At 44.3% G+C, this 15,096-nt stretch overlaps 1 protein-coding gene across 1 annotated transcript in view; it reads right to left on the minus strand.

Annotated features, from left to right (window-relative positions):
* Window positions 1–15,096, minus strand: part of GRIK4 (glutamate ionotropic receptor kainate type subunit 4) — a 315,020-nt gene that overhangs the window by 178,835 nt on the left and 121,089 nt on the right. The window lies entirely within an intron of this gene.

Below are 15,096 nucleotides of genomic sequence, written 5' to 3' on the forward strand. Positions count from 1 at the left end.
GATTACACAAATAGTTTGTGTAAAGTGCTCAGCACAGTACATGGTATACGGTAAGCACGCAATAAATCTATTAATACCATTTATTCTCTTGATAGAAGTTAAAATTTGAAAATCTCTACACAAAAACTTTTACACAAATGATCATAGCAGCATTATTCATAATAGGCAAAAAAGTGGAGAAGCCCAAACACCCTTCAACTGGAGAGCTGATAAAGACAATGTGGCATAGCCACATAAGGGAGTATTAGTTGACAATAAAAAGAAATGAAGTACTAATACATGTCACAACCCAGACGAGCCTTGAAAACATTATGCTAACTGAAAAAGTCAGCCACAAAAGACCACATGTCATCATTCCACTTACACAAACTGTCCAGAATAAGTGAATCCACAGACACAGAAAGCAGATTAGTGGTTGCCTACTGGCAGTGGGGGTTGGCTGGGGGATTGAAACTGGGGAGAAATGGAGAGTGGCTGTTAGTGCATGTGATATTTCTTTTGGGGATATAAAAATGTTTTAGAGTTGATTGCAGTGAGGGATGCACAACTCTGAACACATTAAAAACCACTAGATTATATACTGAAATAAATCAATTATGTGGTATAAGAACTATATCTCAGTAAGGCTGTTGCAGAAGATAAAAGAAATATCAAGCTTATCTCTCAGAAGTTGAAGACTCGGAAAAGCAATATGGGGAATCACGGCAAATGGATTTCACCAGCACTTGACCCTTGAATCTCTGCAGCTGGTGAGGACAGAAAGACTTGGGTTCCACACTGTCATTTCTATATATTGCTCCTATAGCTATTGTGACCCATTTTCCAAAACAAAAACCAGGACAGAAAATATTACAAAGCATTTTTTTCTGATTTGTAGATTTCTTTATGTGTATAGCCTTATCAAACAATACAGATTAGATTCCATTCACAGAGATTGGCCATATATTGAACAACAGAGATACATCCCAAGACCTAAGTAACAAAGTGGGCTTCTGTGAGTTAAATAGTAAGGTTCATGCCCACCCAATGGGATTAGCCAACTGCAAAGTGGCCACCTGCAGACAATAAATGTATATAAGACTAAAGAGGCCAGAGACACCTAAAATTCCCACCCCTTGACCTTAGAAAAGCAAGACCACATTGAGATTGTTACTTAGGTAGCAGAAATTTAAACAATTATACTGTGTTGTCCTAGGAGGAAGACTTTGAGAACAGAAACCAGGGTTGGGGGGCGGGCAGCCTAGAGGAATGATTCTCTCATGGGCATCTTCAAGAAGCAAAGGGGGAGGATGCAGGTCCCTAGCCCTATGCCAGCTTCAACCAGCACAGCTGCATACCCACCGGTTTTAGGTGTCAGTATTCCACATTAGATCTTATGTGAAGAGAATGTTTCACTGTTAAAAATGTAATGTAAACCATTAACCAAGTCCTAGAGCATAGAAAAGACACCTAAAATGTCAGGAATTGCCTATGTTCCCTTTGCTGTACTTTACATCTTCATTACTATTTTTATAACAGGTCAATTTGCATGCCTTAATCCCTCTCACTGTTTTCACAGATCCTCCAGTCCCTGCTCATCTGGCAATGATCAGTTTCTTCTCTCCTGAGGATATGTTTACTGATGAGAGAGACAGAGAGAGAGAGAGAGAGAGAGAGAGAGAGAGAGAGAGAGAGAGAGAGAGAGAGAACACAAACACATCGATTAGTTGCCTCCCATTGACTGGTGGCCAGACTGGGCAAGGAATCCAAAACCTTTTGGTGTACAGAACAACCGTCCAACTAACTGAACTACCCAGCCAGAACTGTTTCTGTTTGCTTTTGTTTATTTTATTTTGTATTTTTAGATTCCACATAAAAGTGAAATCATACAGTATTTGTCTTTGTCTAACTTATTTCATTTAGCATAAGACCGTCTATGTCCATCTATGTTGTCACAATGGTAAGACTTTCACTCTTTTTAATAGCCTACTAATATTCCATTGTGCATATGTACTACTTCTTTATCCACTCATCTATCAGTGGAGACTTAGGTTGCTTCCATATTTTCACTATTGTAAATAATGCTTTAATGAACATAGGGGTGCATACATTTTTGCAAATTAGTGTTTTGGATTTCTTTGGATAAATATTCTGAAGTGGAAAATGGTAGTTCTATTTTTAATGTTTTGAGGAACCTCCATACATTTTTCCATAGTGTCTGCACCAATTTACAATCCCACCAACATTGCATGAGGGTTCCCTTTCTTCCATAACACTCATTTGTTGCCTTATTGATAGTGGCCATTCTGACAGGTGTGAAGTGATATTTCACTGTGGTTTTAGTCAATAATACTGTAATAAACATATAGAATGTCAGAAATGTGCTAGACTTACTTCATAAGGTATATAAGTGTCTAATCACTGTGTTGTACACCTGAAACTTTATATGTATATATATACACATATATATATATATATATAATCTGTCCAAAAGGAGGTATCCAGCCATCTAAGATGGAAAACAGAGACATTTATTGAAAAAAAAGTACAAGATATAAGACACACTGTTCATAGGACAATGATGCCTCAGTCCCCTTCAAAGTAGGTATCTTGGGATCTCACACAGTTCTCCCAATTTCTCTCTCCTCACACAGTTCTCACAGTTCTAGCCAGCAGCTACCCCATCATATTTTCCTGAATCTCATCAACAGTCTGAAATCTCTTCCTTTTCAAAGGTAATTTTAGTTTTGGAAAAAGCCAGAAGTTGCAGGGCACCAAATCTGGGCTGTAGCTATAGTGGGACTGAGTCACCTGGGTGATTTGATGTTTCACAAAAAAACTGCATGAGCCATGAGCCATGCATGGGTGTATTGTCATGATGAAGCTGCCAATTACCAGTTGCCCATGGCTGTGGCTTTTAAATCATCTGAATAGTGTCAGCAGAGGAATGCTTAAGCTTAATGCAAAGTCTGATGCAGATTCATTGTTCTACTTGCTTAGTCATTTTGAATGCCTTGGCCACACAGTATACATGCTCACTCAATGGCATATACAATATATACAATGTATATATATATATGTGTGTGTGTAAATATATTCGATTTACAATTGAAAAATAAATTTAAACAGTAAAATACACTGTCAAGCATTGGCAGAGCCATCCCACACAAGTCCAGGAAGAAGGCATGGGACCCGCAGCCCATGAGCATTAGGGTAAGAGGTGCTCATTTATTCAGTGGCCACAATGTCATTGGTGTAGGTGCCTCATGAACATGACCCCACATAGTCTCTGCAAAAGTTCTTTGAGATGTGCCATCTGTGCCACCCTCACTTAGAGTTGAGAAAGTGGACATCAGAGAGGTTAAGCTACTTGCCCACATTCACAGGGTTGGTAAGTAGTGGAGGAGGGAAGTGATCCCAGGCCACAGATTCTGCCCTCTCAGGCATGGCTCATCTTCCTTCCCAGGCATCTGCTGCTGAGAAGGGCATGTATTAGGTAGGAGTGTCTTAGTCAGCTCTGCTACCACAAGGTATCATGGACTGGGTGCCTTAAACAACTTGCGTTTATTTCTTATAGTTGTGGAGTCTGAGATCAGGGTGCTGGCACGGTTGAGTTCCAATGAGGGCTTCCGTCCGGGTCTGTGGACAGCTGCCTTCTTACCTTGTCTTCACAAAGCAGAGAGAGAGGGAGAACACACTCTCTGGTCACTTTTAAAAGGGACTGATCCCATCATGGGGCCTCACCTTTATAACTTCATTGGAAATTAATCACCTCCCAAAGACCCTCCTTCCTAATACCACCATATCAAGGATTTGAGTTTCAACATATGACTTCTGGGGACACAAACTTTCAGTCCATAGCAGTAGGGCACATGAAATCCAAAACCCCAACTGGCTGGACCCTGGGTCTCTGGACACTTCCCTCGGTAGTGGCCCAACTCCCATGAGAGTTTAAGACTAGAGGCAGCTATTTCTATGGGCCACATCACCTCACTATTACCACATTTTCCATCTACCATCTATTAAATATTAATGAATTACTTATAATAAAACAACTTAATAACATCATCTCTGAGAAAATCCCCAGGTCCCTGGTAAATCTGGGAACCTGGGCTTCTCTGGTGGGAGACAGCTGACTTCAGTGACATGTGGGTCAGGCTGCTCCTGCTGGAGCACCACCCTTGACATGGCTCTGCCCCATCCACACACAAGGAGCACAGGGCACCCACAACCTCTCAGTGCTGTTCCCTCCTTTCTACAGAGGACACATTTGAGATGTTTGCTGTGGACTGAACTGTGTTCCCCAGCCCACAGAGATGAGGCCTTTAAAAGGTTGCTGAGGTTAAATGACATCATGCCAGGGGGCCCTGATCAGACAGGATTAGTGCCCTTATGAGAAGAGATGCATGGGGACACAGTGAGAAGGTGGGTTCTCAGCAGAAACCAAGGCCGCTGGCACTTTCCTCTTGGACTTCCAGCCCCCAGAACTGTGACAAATAAGTGTTTTTGCCACCACGCAGTTGGCAGTGCTCTGTTACGGCAGCTTGAGCTAAGACAATGTGCTAATACAAACCCAGACGTGCAAGGCACCAGCCAACCACACACTCAACTCACTGAGTGTCATTGGACACATGGAGAGTGAGGGACCGTGGCCAGGGAGGAATAGGGAATTCGGGAATAAGGTCCCCTTACCACCCCTTTCCTCCTATCCCTGCAGGGTCCAAGGCAAAACTCTGTACTCACAAGTGTTTGGCAGGTGTTTGCCAACTCATTAAATGCCACAGTCCTGCCTTCCCTTCCACCCAACCCCAGTGCCATTCTGGGAGCCACTTTTCATTAGATTTTAGATAATGTTTAATTTCTCGCTAGGGACAACTTCTGCTAAGTAGCTAGTTAACGCCAAACATATCAGGATCAGAAAAATTAGGGTAACAACAGGAACCTGGGTTTTGTGTCGATGGACTAAGGACTGGGTGCAGGTTCAGGCCTCTCAAGATACCCAAGGGACATGCCTTACCCATTTGTGACCATGCAGGCCCCAGGGAGGGTCTCATGTGTGAAGGAGAAAAGAAGAGCAGTGTGCTTGGGACTGAATATACAGCTGACACTCCTGGCCTGTGCTGGGTCACCAGGCCTGTCTGTCAAGCTGGGCCAGGATGCTCCGAGTTCCCAGCCACTGCCTAATGAGGCACAGGATCATCTGGCACATCCTGTAGCCTTGGAAACTGTGCTGCAGAGGAGTGATCAGCAGCCCTGAGAGGCCGTGAGGCCTGGCACTGAAGCAAGGGGAGTGCTGAGATGGGAAAACACAGCCAAAGACCAGAGTCCACCCCTCTCCAGCCACGGGAGCTCTTCTAACCACATGTTTCCAATATACTGTCAGGGAGCTGGTGGACTCTTACATTTACAATGGGCCTTCCTCCCCACAAGCCAAGAACCCTCTGCCCAGTTCTCTGAGACTGAAGATTTATGCCAAGGGAAGAGCAGACTCCAAGCATTTTGCCCACCTCTACCCAAGCTCCTTTCCTTGTTCTTATCCTAAGTCTATGTCCACTCTGGAGAGATGCCTCCTTGGGACTGGCAGGGCTGGCTCTGTCCACTGCAGCACTTTCTGGAGCAGTCCTATGAGTATGCCCAGAACCATCCAGAGGATGGCAGGTGATCACTGATGAGCTCCAAATCCTCAGGCCTCCCCATTGTCTAAAGGGCTTGTCTCAGTGCAGGTTCTTGGAGGGCTTTGGGCCTCCACAGTCTGGCTTCTTTCTGCACTCCCTTCCAGCCTTAGTTAGCATCCTCTACCACCTGGCAGTTGCAGCCCCTTTTTGTCAGGACCTGGACTGCCCCCATGTTCCCTTCTCCAAGACTGTTGACACTTCCTGTCCCTTATTCCTCCTTTCCCTGCCAGACCTCTTCTTCCTCCCTTCAGACTCACCTCTTCTAAGAACCCTTCCATGACCCACCACCATACTCTCTGGATTATTGAGAGTCTGCCTTGGAGGAGGACTTATCTTTCTGTCTGTATAGTTTCTTCAACCAGTTTGTACCTTAAAAGCCCAGAATGATGCTCCCTTCCTTTTAAACTCTCCAGATTTTGCATCCCAAATTAATACTCTCTTCCTTAGAAATAACTCCCACAGAAATTTCGCTGTACATTTTATTAGACACCATTCATGTTTGACATTTTTATTAGGCTTAATTGTGTATCCATCTATTTCCCCCTAGACAGGCATATCTTGAGGGTGAGGGCCATTCCTGATTCATCTTTGTACCTGTCCCATTCCGGGCACACAGTAGGTATTTAATGAATGATTATTGAGTGAATGAATAGTGGGAGGCCACATGCCTTTTCATGCCCTGATCAAGTAGCAGAAGTGGTAGCTGCTGATGCAGTGAGCACAAGATGATGTGCTGGTTCGGTCAGCAGTAAATGATATGTGGGAGCAGGGACATAGGGCTGGTGGTGCTTCTGCTCTCTGCTCACTATGGGAACTGGAACAGGGCTTGCCCTCCCTCCGTGAATTCTCAGCAGCCCAGAGTCCCCCCAGCTTGGAAAATCAGCTTCCTAATTCCTTGGTTCTTCCAGAGTTTCCTGTTGAAGATTTGCAAGTACCTTGATAACGGTTGCCTCTTTAAATAAGGGAATAAAGAAGTTTTTACTGGCTGCCCTGACCAGTGTGGCTCAGTGGGTTGGGCCTTGTCCCAGAAAGTGAGAGGTTGCTGGTTCAATTCCCCACTGGGGCACCTGCATGGTTTGTGGGTTTAGTGTCTGGGTGGGGAGTGTACAAGAAGTGACCCATGATGTTTCTCTCTTACATCCGTGTTTCTCTCCCTCTCTTTCTGTTTCCTGTCCCCTCACTTTAAAAATACAATAAACAAAATCTTTCTTAAAAAGAGGTTTTTACTGGACAGTCTCTAGAGGCAATATTTGAAACACTGCCTGCAGCTGATTGGCTCAGTGGGTCAGGGCTCAATGGGTCAGAGCCCTCCTCTGACAGGACAGCCTCCAGGGAACAAGTCAGCTTTGCTTCTAGGCCACGCCCCAGGCTGCCCCCTCCTCAGTCCCCAGCTACAGCTCCAGGGCCATTCCTCATCTGGCACCAGCTCCCTCCACTCTCCTCTGTCCTCTCGCTGCTCCTCTTGTGACCTCTGCTGGTCCTGACCATCCCTCCTGTGGGAGAGAATCACATCACTGTGCAGGCTGCTTCCCCCACAAACTTACACCCTCCTTCCTCACCTGGGCACAAAACAGGGCCACCATCAGCCCTTGCTTGGCCAGCTCCCTCTCACATTACAGACTGTATTCATTTGCTGGGTCTGCTACAACAAAATACTATAGACCAGGTGGCTTAACAGAAATTTATCTTCTCACAGCTCTGGAGGCTGGAAATCCCAGATCAAGGTGCCAGCAGGTTGGGTTTCATTCTCAAGTCTCTCTCCTTGGTGTGTGGATGGCCGTCTTTTCCCTGTGATCTCACATGGCCATCCCTCTGTGTTTGTCTGTGTCCTAATATCTTCTTATAAGGACACCAGTCACATAGGGTTAGGATGCATCCTAATGGCCTCACTTTAACTTAACACAGCCCGGAACACAGTCAGGCAATTTCTTAACAAGTTAAATATACACCAACCACGTGATTCAGCCATTCTACTCCTAGGTATTTCTCAAAAGGAAAAGAAAGCACAGGTCTACTCAAACACTGGTACAAAAATGCTCATAATAACTTGATCTATAGTAGTTAAAGATTGGAAACAACCATTAATAGGTGAAAGAAAAAACAAAGTGTGGTATATCTATGCAATGAAATACTACTCAGTGACAAAATGAAGTTAAGCCATACAAAAAAAGAGTACATACAGTATGATTTCATTTATATATATTTCTTGAAAATACAAACTAGCCCACAGTGACAGGAAGCATATCAGTGGTTACTGGTTTGGGGGCAGGGTAGGAAGGGCAGGTGTGAGGAATTAGAAAATAGCAACAGGAAACTTTTGGGGGTATTAAAAAATTCACTGTCTTGACTGTGGTGATGATATTATGGATGTGTACATGGAAAAACTTATCAAACCGTACACTTCAAAATTCATGAAAATCATTGCATGTAAATTATACTTTGATATTTTAAATGTGCTTTAATGAGAAAAAGAAGTACTATTCAGCTGGCTCCTTCCTGCCTTCTTCCTTCCCTCTCCCCTCACTCTCAGCAAATAAAACACCTTGAACTCTGTCTGTGGTTTACACCCACTGCATCCAGTTCCTCTGCTTCTTCTCTATCCTGAGCCCCCACCATCTCTGGATTCACTCTCAGAAACCACCACACTTCTTCCTTGCAAATCTAAAGGTCTTTTCTTGGTTTTCAGATTTTTAAAGCTCTCTGAGGCACCTGTGACTGAAGTTGTTTTCATGGCACCATCTTTTGACATCCGTGATGCAGCACCTAACCCCTTCCCTAGTGTCTTCTCTGTGACACTAGCTGTCAGTGTTCCCCAAACCTCACCCCTGGATTCAGTCCTCAGTCCACTTTCTTTTCATGGTGTATATTCTCCCTGCAGAATGAACACTCAACTATCAAATCTATACAGGGAACTCCAAAAATGCCCCATCCTCACATCAGACTCCCTTTTATGGCTGCTAAAGGGAAATGTCCCCTTGGAAATCCTTCCAAACTCCATGTCCCAAATATAACCCATCATCTTTTCATATAATGGGGGACTCTTTATGACCTTCCACTTTCAGTTACTCCCACACAATCCACACGAGAGCTGTCCTGCACCTTCCCCATCCCTCAGCCCCTCTGCCTGTCCCATCACTGAGGAGCACTCAGGAATCTTCCTCCTGTTCCCCTGCTGTCACCTCACCTCTCTCCTATACTACCCTTAAACTGCCTCCTGCCTCCAGTCTCTTCTGCACTAATCCAGTTATTCCCCACTGCCGACTCACCTGCCTGGCTCCTCACCCTCCACAATCTGGCCTCCACATGCCTTTCCAAGCTCAAATTCTACTAATTTCTATGACCCTTAGCTACACCTAGGTACTCCTTGTGGAACCCTGAAAAGGCAAGTCACTTCATCATGCGTCATTTTTCCAGGCGGTCTCTTCTTCCTGGAAAGTGCTCAGCTTTTCTTTATCCATATGTACATTATGCTCCATTCTCAGGCTCCCCCCAACCCACTCCAGGCAACCATTGGACTATTCCAACCTATGCTAATTTTGCCTTCTTCAAATCCCCAAGGCATTTACTGTCTGTGCCAGGGGTTTAGAACTTAACAGCATGCTTTGCATTGATATAAATAAAACACTGATTCATTCAAATATTCCTTTATTCACTCATAAAATACTTATTAAATGTCTATCTTAAGCAAGATACTATGTACATAGATAAGAATAATGTATCTCTGCTTTCAAAGTGTCCAGAAGAAGTTACAGCCACTAAAGCAAATAGCCACAACCCAATAAGGTAAGTGATGGACAAAACCTCACTGTGCTCCAGCCATAAACTACCCAGTACTCACTGTGGTAGGAAATCACAGACAATGAGACTGAGTCCTTGGGTTTGAGAGAGGCCTGTGGAGATGGGTGAGGGAGGAGACAGACCTCCACTGTACAATGAAGTAAGTGGTTCACAAATTTCCAAGGAAGCATAGATAAAAGAAAACCAAAATCGTTTGGGTGGTAGTGGGAAGTTTTAAGGACATCCTCCTGCATCTGTCTCACACACATGTGGTGAGCAACTGCTACAGACCAGGTGCTGTACCAGGTTTCAAAGAAGAGGCAGCTCTGAAGTTGGCAGGTGACATTTCCCATGGAGGCAGGGAAACTAAGCATGTTTCAGTGTGGGGAGCCACCAAAGGCATGAGGAAGATTGGGGTGGCTGGATGGGAGGACAGGGGCCTGAGCATGAACAGCCTCCTGTGTCACGTAGGGCATTTGGGCAGTTCCGTGAAGGGGCTGAGCAGCAACAGGAGGACATTCAACAGACAGTGACATCAGGAGATTTTAGGGCTACTACTCTTGCTGTATTGTAGATAGACTGGAGAGAGTTGAGCTAGGAGCTGTGTAAACCAGCTTGGAGCTAAGTTTAACAGCACAAGAAAGAGATGAGGCAAGTACTGAGAGAAGGGCAGTAAGGATCAAAGAGAGGGGGCAGGTTCAAAGATTCCTGAGGGAGGATCAAGGGAGGCAGCTGGCTCTGCAGGAGTGGGAGGAGATGAGACAGGCTCCCGGCTTCACTTACTATCTAGGCGGTAATATCATTGATTGGGATAAAGAACATGGGGAGATGGAGGTTGTTCTTTCTGGTTTTGGAAAAGAGTGGAGGCAATGATTATGGGGTGGTCGTTGGGTTTGGAGCTCACTGTTCAGCAGCAGACTGGCCCTCCAGAGAACCATCCCAGCTGGAGACTCAGACCTGAGGGACTTCGGGGTTAGGGTGGTGATGAAAACTGGGATCTGACACAGAATGGAGAATAAGGAGATGTGAGGAACAAGGCCATGACCCTGGGGACTCAGCTTCTGGAGGAAGTGGAAGAAGAGAAACCAAAACAAGAGACTGAGACATGACCGGTAGGCCCACTGATGAAAGAAGGATGAAAGTTGAATAAAATAAGGATATGAAACATTCCATGGGGAGCTGTGTGTGAGACAGGCAGGCAACAGGTGAGCAAAGATTTGTCCTGGGGAACCATGTCTGCTGCACTGGGAGTCAGGAAACAGCCCCCATTCTTCAGAGCAAGCAGTGCCTTTGAAGATGGATGAAGGGAAGCGCTCCACCTGAGAAGTTTGAGATCTTATGGCAAATGGTGGGGCATCTGTGACAGGTGTGACCTGTCAGCTGAGTGGAGCTCCCTGTCAAGCTGAAAAGGGCTTGGAGAAAGGGCATGAGAGGGAGTATCAGCTGGGACGAACACAGAATAGCAAGAGAGGATGACTCAGGGACCTGTCTATGAGAGTGTTGGAGATGACTGTTCCCAGGGCCAGGGAGCTGCTGTCTGAACTGTAAACACCTTGAGTCCAGAAACCCTGTGTTATTTTTTCTGAAGTCTTCCATGTAACTCAGCAGAGGTCCAAGCACATGTGAACACACATGCCTTCCAAAGTTGTCAGAAGACTTGATCCAGATGTACATTAGTTGCTGGGTTTTCACCACACGGTCCCCCTTTTGGTCCATTCTTTAATCCTTCACACCCTCACAGTGAACACAAGTACACAATCCTGGTAACAGATATCAGTAAAGTTCTATAACCAGCCATTACGGTTGCAGGTAGTGCCTTATATTGTCACTCTCTAAAGTCTGTGTATCTGACTGACATTCTCAGTTAACCTGAAGCTGTTCCTTTCTCTCTCTGCTTGTGCCACTTACCTCTTGTTTTTGGGGGGGAAGAATAGTCCCCATGTGTCTCCATGGCCATAGAGTGAGCCCCCAGGTGTCTGTGGCAGTTGCCCTGGCCAGCTCTGGCTGAATCAGTCTGTGGCAGGGCAGCGCCCAGGGTATCCATGCTCACACTCATTCTGCCCAGAGCCATGTGGGGAAGAGAAAGAGTGGGCTGGAGTGGCCTGTTTGTTTTGCCTACTGGCTGCTGACAACAGTCTTCTGGCCCAGTTATGGGACATAGCAGAATGAAGGCTGCTGGGAGCCTTTATAGGCCCAGCATGTATAAGAATTCGAAGGAGGTTGTGCTTTAGAGTTTGAGCCGAGGTCAGGTTCTCAGTCTACATGAGTTCATTTTGACAAGCAGTTACTGAGCACCTACCAGGCACAAGTGGTGTGGATGCTGTTGAGAACACAAGACATGGAGACATGGATCAGCTCTGGCTCTCCTCTCAAAGACTTATGGACTAGTTGGGGAGATGGTGACAGGTGTGAAGAATGAGAGTAGAGAGCTGTGTGCAGAGAAGGCTCTGAAATGTGAGCTCAGCTGGGCAGCCAGCAGGTACCCTTCTAGCATCCACTCCCTTGAGTCACTATAGCTCCACGGTACCTGTAGACCTACCTGACAGTTTCTACCAAGTAATGTGACCATTGCCTCATGTTGCCTCCATGATTCTAGGAGGGAGACCCTAAGCCAAAATACCCAAGGGTAATAAGGGTACTGAGGTCCTTATCTTTGCATTTTACCCAAGGTTGTCAATAAGTGAATGTTATGCCTACTAGAATTTACAATGGAAGACCTTGTCACCTCCAGAAACGGCAATTATAATGGCAGTTTGACATGTTTGGTTGATGCTAATCCCCCTCCACCCCCAAAAAAAGGGCAAATGAGGGATAATAGCAGATTAGAACTACTTTGAGTTTTTTGCAACAATACAGGTAAAAAGAAATAAGTCCTGAGGGCTATTACTTTGGTTATCTCCTCCTTGAAGTTATGTCTCTTTCCCAACAGATCAAAGCACAAATAACAGATATTCTTATTCATTATCATCATCATCACCCTGGACAAGAATCAGGAATAGGAAAGGGAACATTTATCCAGTTGGGCCCCACAATGGGAGAAGATAAGTATTTTTACTCACTCATTTATTTGAAAAATATTCAGGTAATCTATCATACTCTCTTGCTTGTCCTTTTCCTAAAGTGAAAGGGAGGAGATTCCTATCAACAAACTGTGTCAGACTTCTAGCTCACATTGCAATCCCCTTTTTGGTTGGTGATGACTCACTGTTCTATGTGCTGGAGAGTAAAGGCAAGTCCGAGTCATCAGAGAGCCAACATCGAGAACATCCTGAATCACCAGCTCTGGGGTTGGGACCTGGCAGTGTTTGTCTTAATACCCCTCCAAGAAATTCTGATGCAAGCTCATAGTTACACAGTACAAGCAGATTAGGCTGGGCATCAGGGTTAGGGACTAATTATGCAGTCTAGGGTCAGATGAGGAAGTTCAGTTCTGTTCTCCTTCCTTTCCTTATATACCACAACCTGACATAAAACCATGGGAGGGATACATGGCCAAGGCACCACTTTGAGGTATCACTTCACTATTTAGAACCACTTAAAATCACGCCTGTGTCTGATGAAGTTTTAAAAATTATAATATTGGATACCTGCTCTGTGCCTGGTTTTGTTCTAAGCACCAGAAATAGACTGAACACAGCCAATTTAAGATTCTTATGCTCTAGTTTGGGAAGGCAGGCAATAAACATGTAAAGAGAGAAATATGAAATAATTTCTGATAGCAAGAAATGCTGTAAAAAATAAGATAGTTTGAGAGAATGATGGAGGGTGGTCAGGGAAGTTAAATCTGTAAAAAGGCATCATCTGAGCTGAGACCTAACTAAGGAGAAGAAAGAAGCCACTGGGAGAGGGGAAGACATTCTAAGCTGAAGAAACAAGACAAGAAAGAGCCTGGCAGATGTTAGAGTTCAGTGGCTGAAGTGTGGTGAGAGAGGGCAAGAATGGAGGAGGTTGGGTGAAGAGGAAGACAGGCGATTGTATTGCTTCATAGGCCATCATGAGAATGTGACTTTATTCCAATTGCAATAGGCAGTCACTAGGGGATTATAAACAGGGCCCAAACTACCTCATCTAACTCCAGGCTTCATAATCTAGCCCCTAAATCATGCCCACCTAACCTGCTTCTGTTTCTGTGCAAACACCAGCTTGCATCAGAATTTCCCGGAGTGGTATTAAAACAAAGGCTGATGGGTCCCAATCCCGGAGGTCCTGATTCAGTATGCTTTAGCAAGGCACCCAAGAATTTTCACTTCTGACAACTCATCAGGAGCTGCTGGCACTGCTAATTCAGGGACAGCTCTTGTAGTGGCATTCTCTGAACAAGCCTGACTGCTTCTGAGATACATCTTTGATCAAACCACTTCCATGTGGAGAATATCCATACTCTGCCCCTTCTCTGACGTCTCTGTGTATTGAAATTCTAGTCTTTCTACAAGGTCTTCCTCAAAAACTAACTCTAACCCCAGGCAAATGGACCAGTGGTCCCTGTGCAACCATCATACAGATACCGTTTTAGTGCCCTGTGATACACAGACTTGGGTGGGAGCCTCAGTTCCCTTTTAAACTGTTTATTAAAATGGGTACCATCTTAGTAAATCTGTTTTATGTCCCTTCTATTTTCTGTTTTGAATAAGATGAGCTATAATTAAGTCCATTGCTTGTATAAATGACTAATATTTTGTCTTCTTTTCACTTCACACCCATTAGGATGGTTATTATCAAAACCAAAAAGCAAAAACAACAACAACAAAACCCCAAACCAAAAAAGAAACAAAAAACAAGTGTTGGCAAGGATGTAGAGAAATTGAAACACTTGTTCATTGATGGAGGAAACATACATTGGTGCAGCTAATATCAAAAATGGTATGTTGGTTCTTCAAAATAATTAAAAGTAGAATTATTACCATGTTTTCCAGCAATTCCACTTCTGGGTATATCTCCAAAACAATTGAAAGCAGGGTCTCAAAGAGATAATTGCACACTCATGTTCAGAGCAGCATTACTCACAACAGCATGGAAGCAACACAAGCATCCACTGACAGATGAATGGATAAACAAAATACAGTATACACATACGATAAAATGTTATTCAGCCTTAAAAAGGAGTGAAATTCTGACACATGCAACAACCAACAACATGAATGAACCCTGAGGACCTTATGCTAAGAGAAAGAAGCCACATACAAAAAGACAAATACTGTATGATTCCACTTACATGAGATACTTAGAGTAGTCAACTTCCTAAAGACAAAAAGTAGAAAAGTGGTTGCCAGGGGCTATAGGTACAGAGTTTCGGTTTTGCAAGATGAGAAGTTCTGGAGATGGTGGTGGTGATAGTCGCACAACAATGTGAATGTACATAATATCACTAAACTGTGCACTTAAGAATAAGATGGTAAAACTGATGTGTTGGGAACCGCCCTGCTTGGTTTCAGAAGCTGTAACCCCCCCATGGCTAAGGCTGAGTGAGAGATCTTGGGACCCTAAGCCACTGAGTAGACAACGCTTATTTGCTTTCTTTTATAGTTTACAAAGCACTTTCATACATCCTATTTCATTTGTATATTATAATCTAGAAGATAGTAAATATCACTCTCATTTTATAAATGAGCCCTCGCAAGTCTAGAAAGTTGAAATTAAGTCAAGTGTACATAGCTAATATAATGAG

This window comes from Sturnira hondurensis, unplaced genomic scaffold (genome assembly GCF_014824575.4).
Source record: "Sturnira hondurensis isolate 20B ecotype Veracruz unplaced genomic scaffold, ASM1482457v3 Scaffold0020184, whole genome shotgun sequence".
NCBI classification, from domain to species: Eukaryota; Metazoa; Chordata; class Mammalia; order Chiroptera; family Phyllostomidae; genus Sturnira; species Sturnira hondurensis.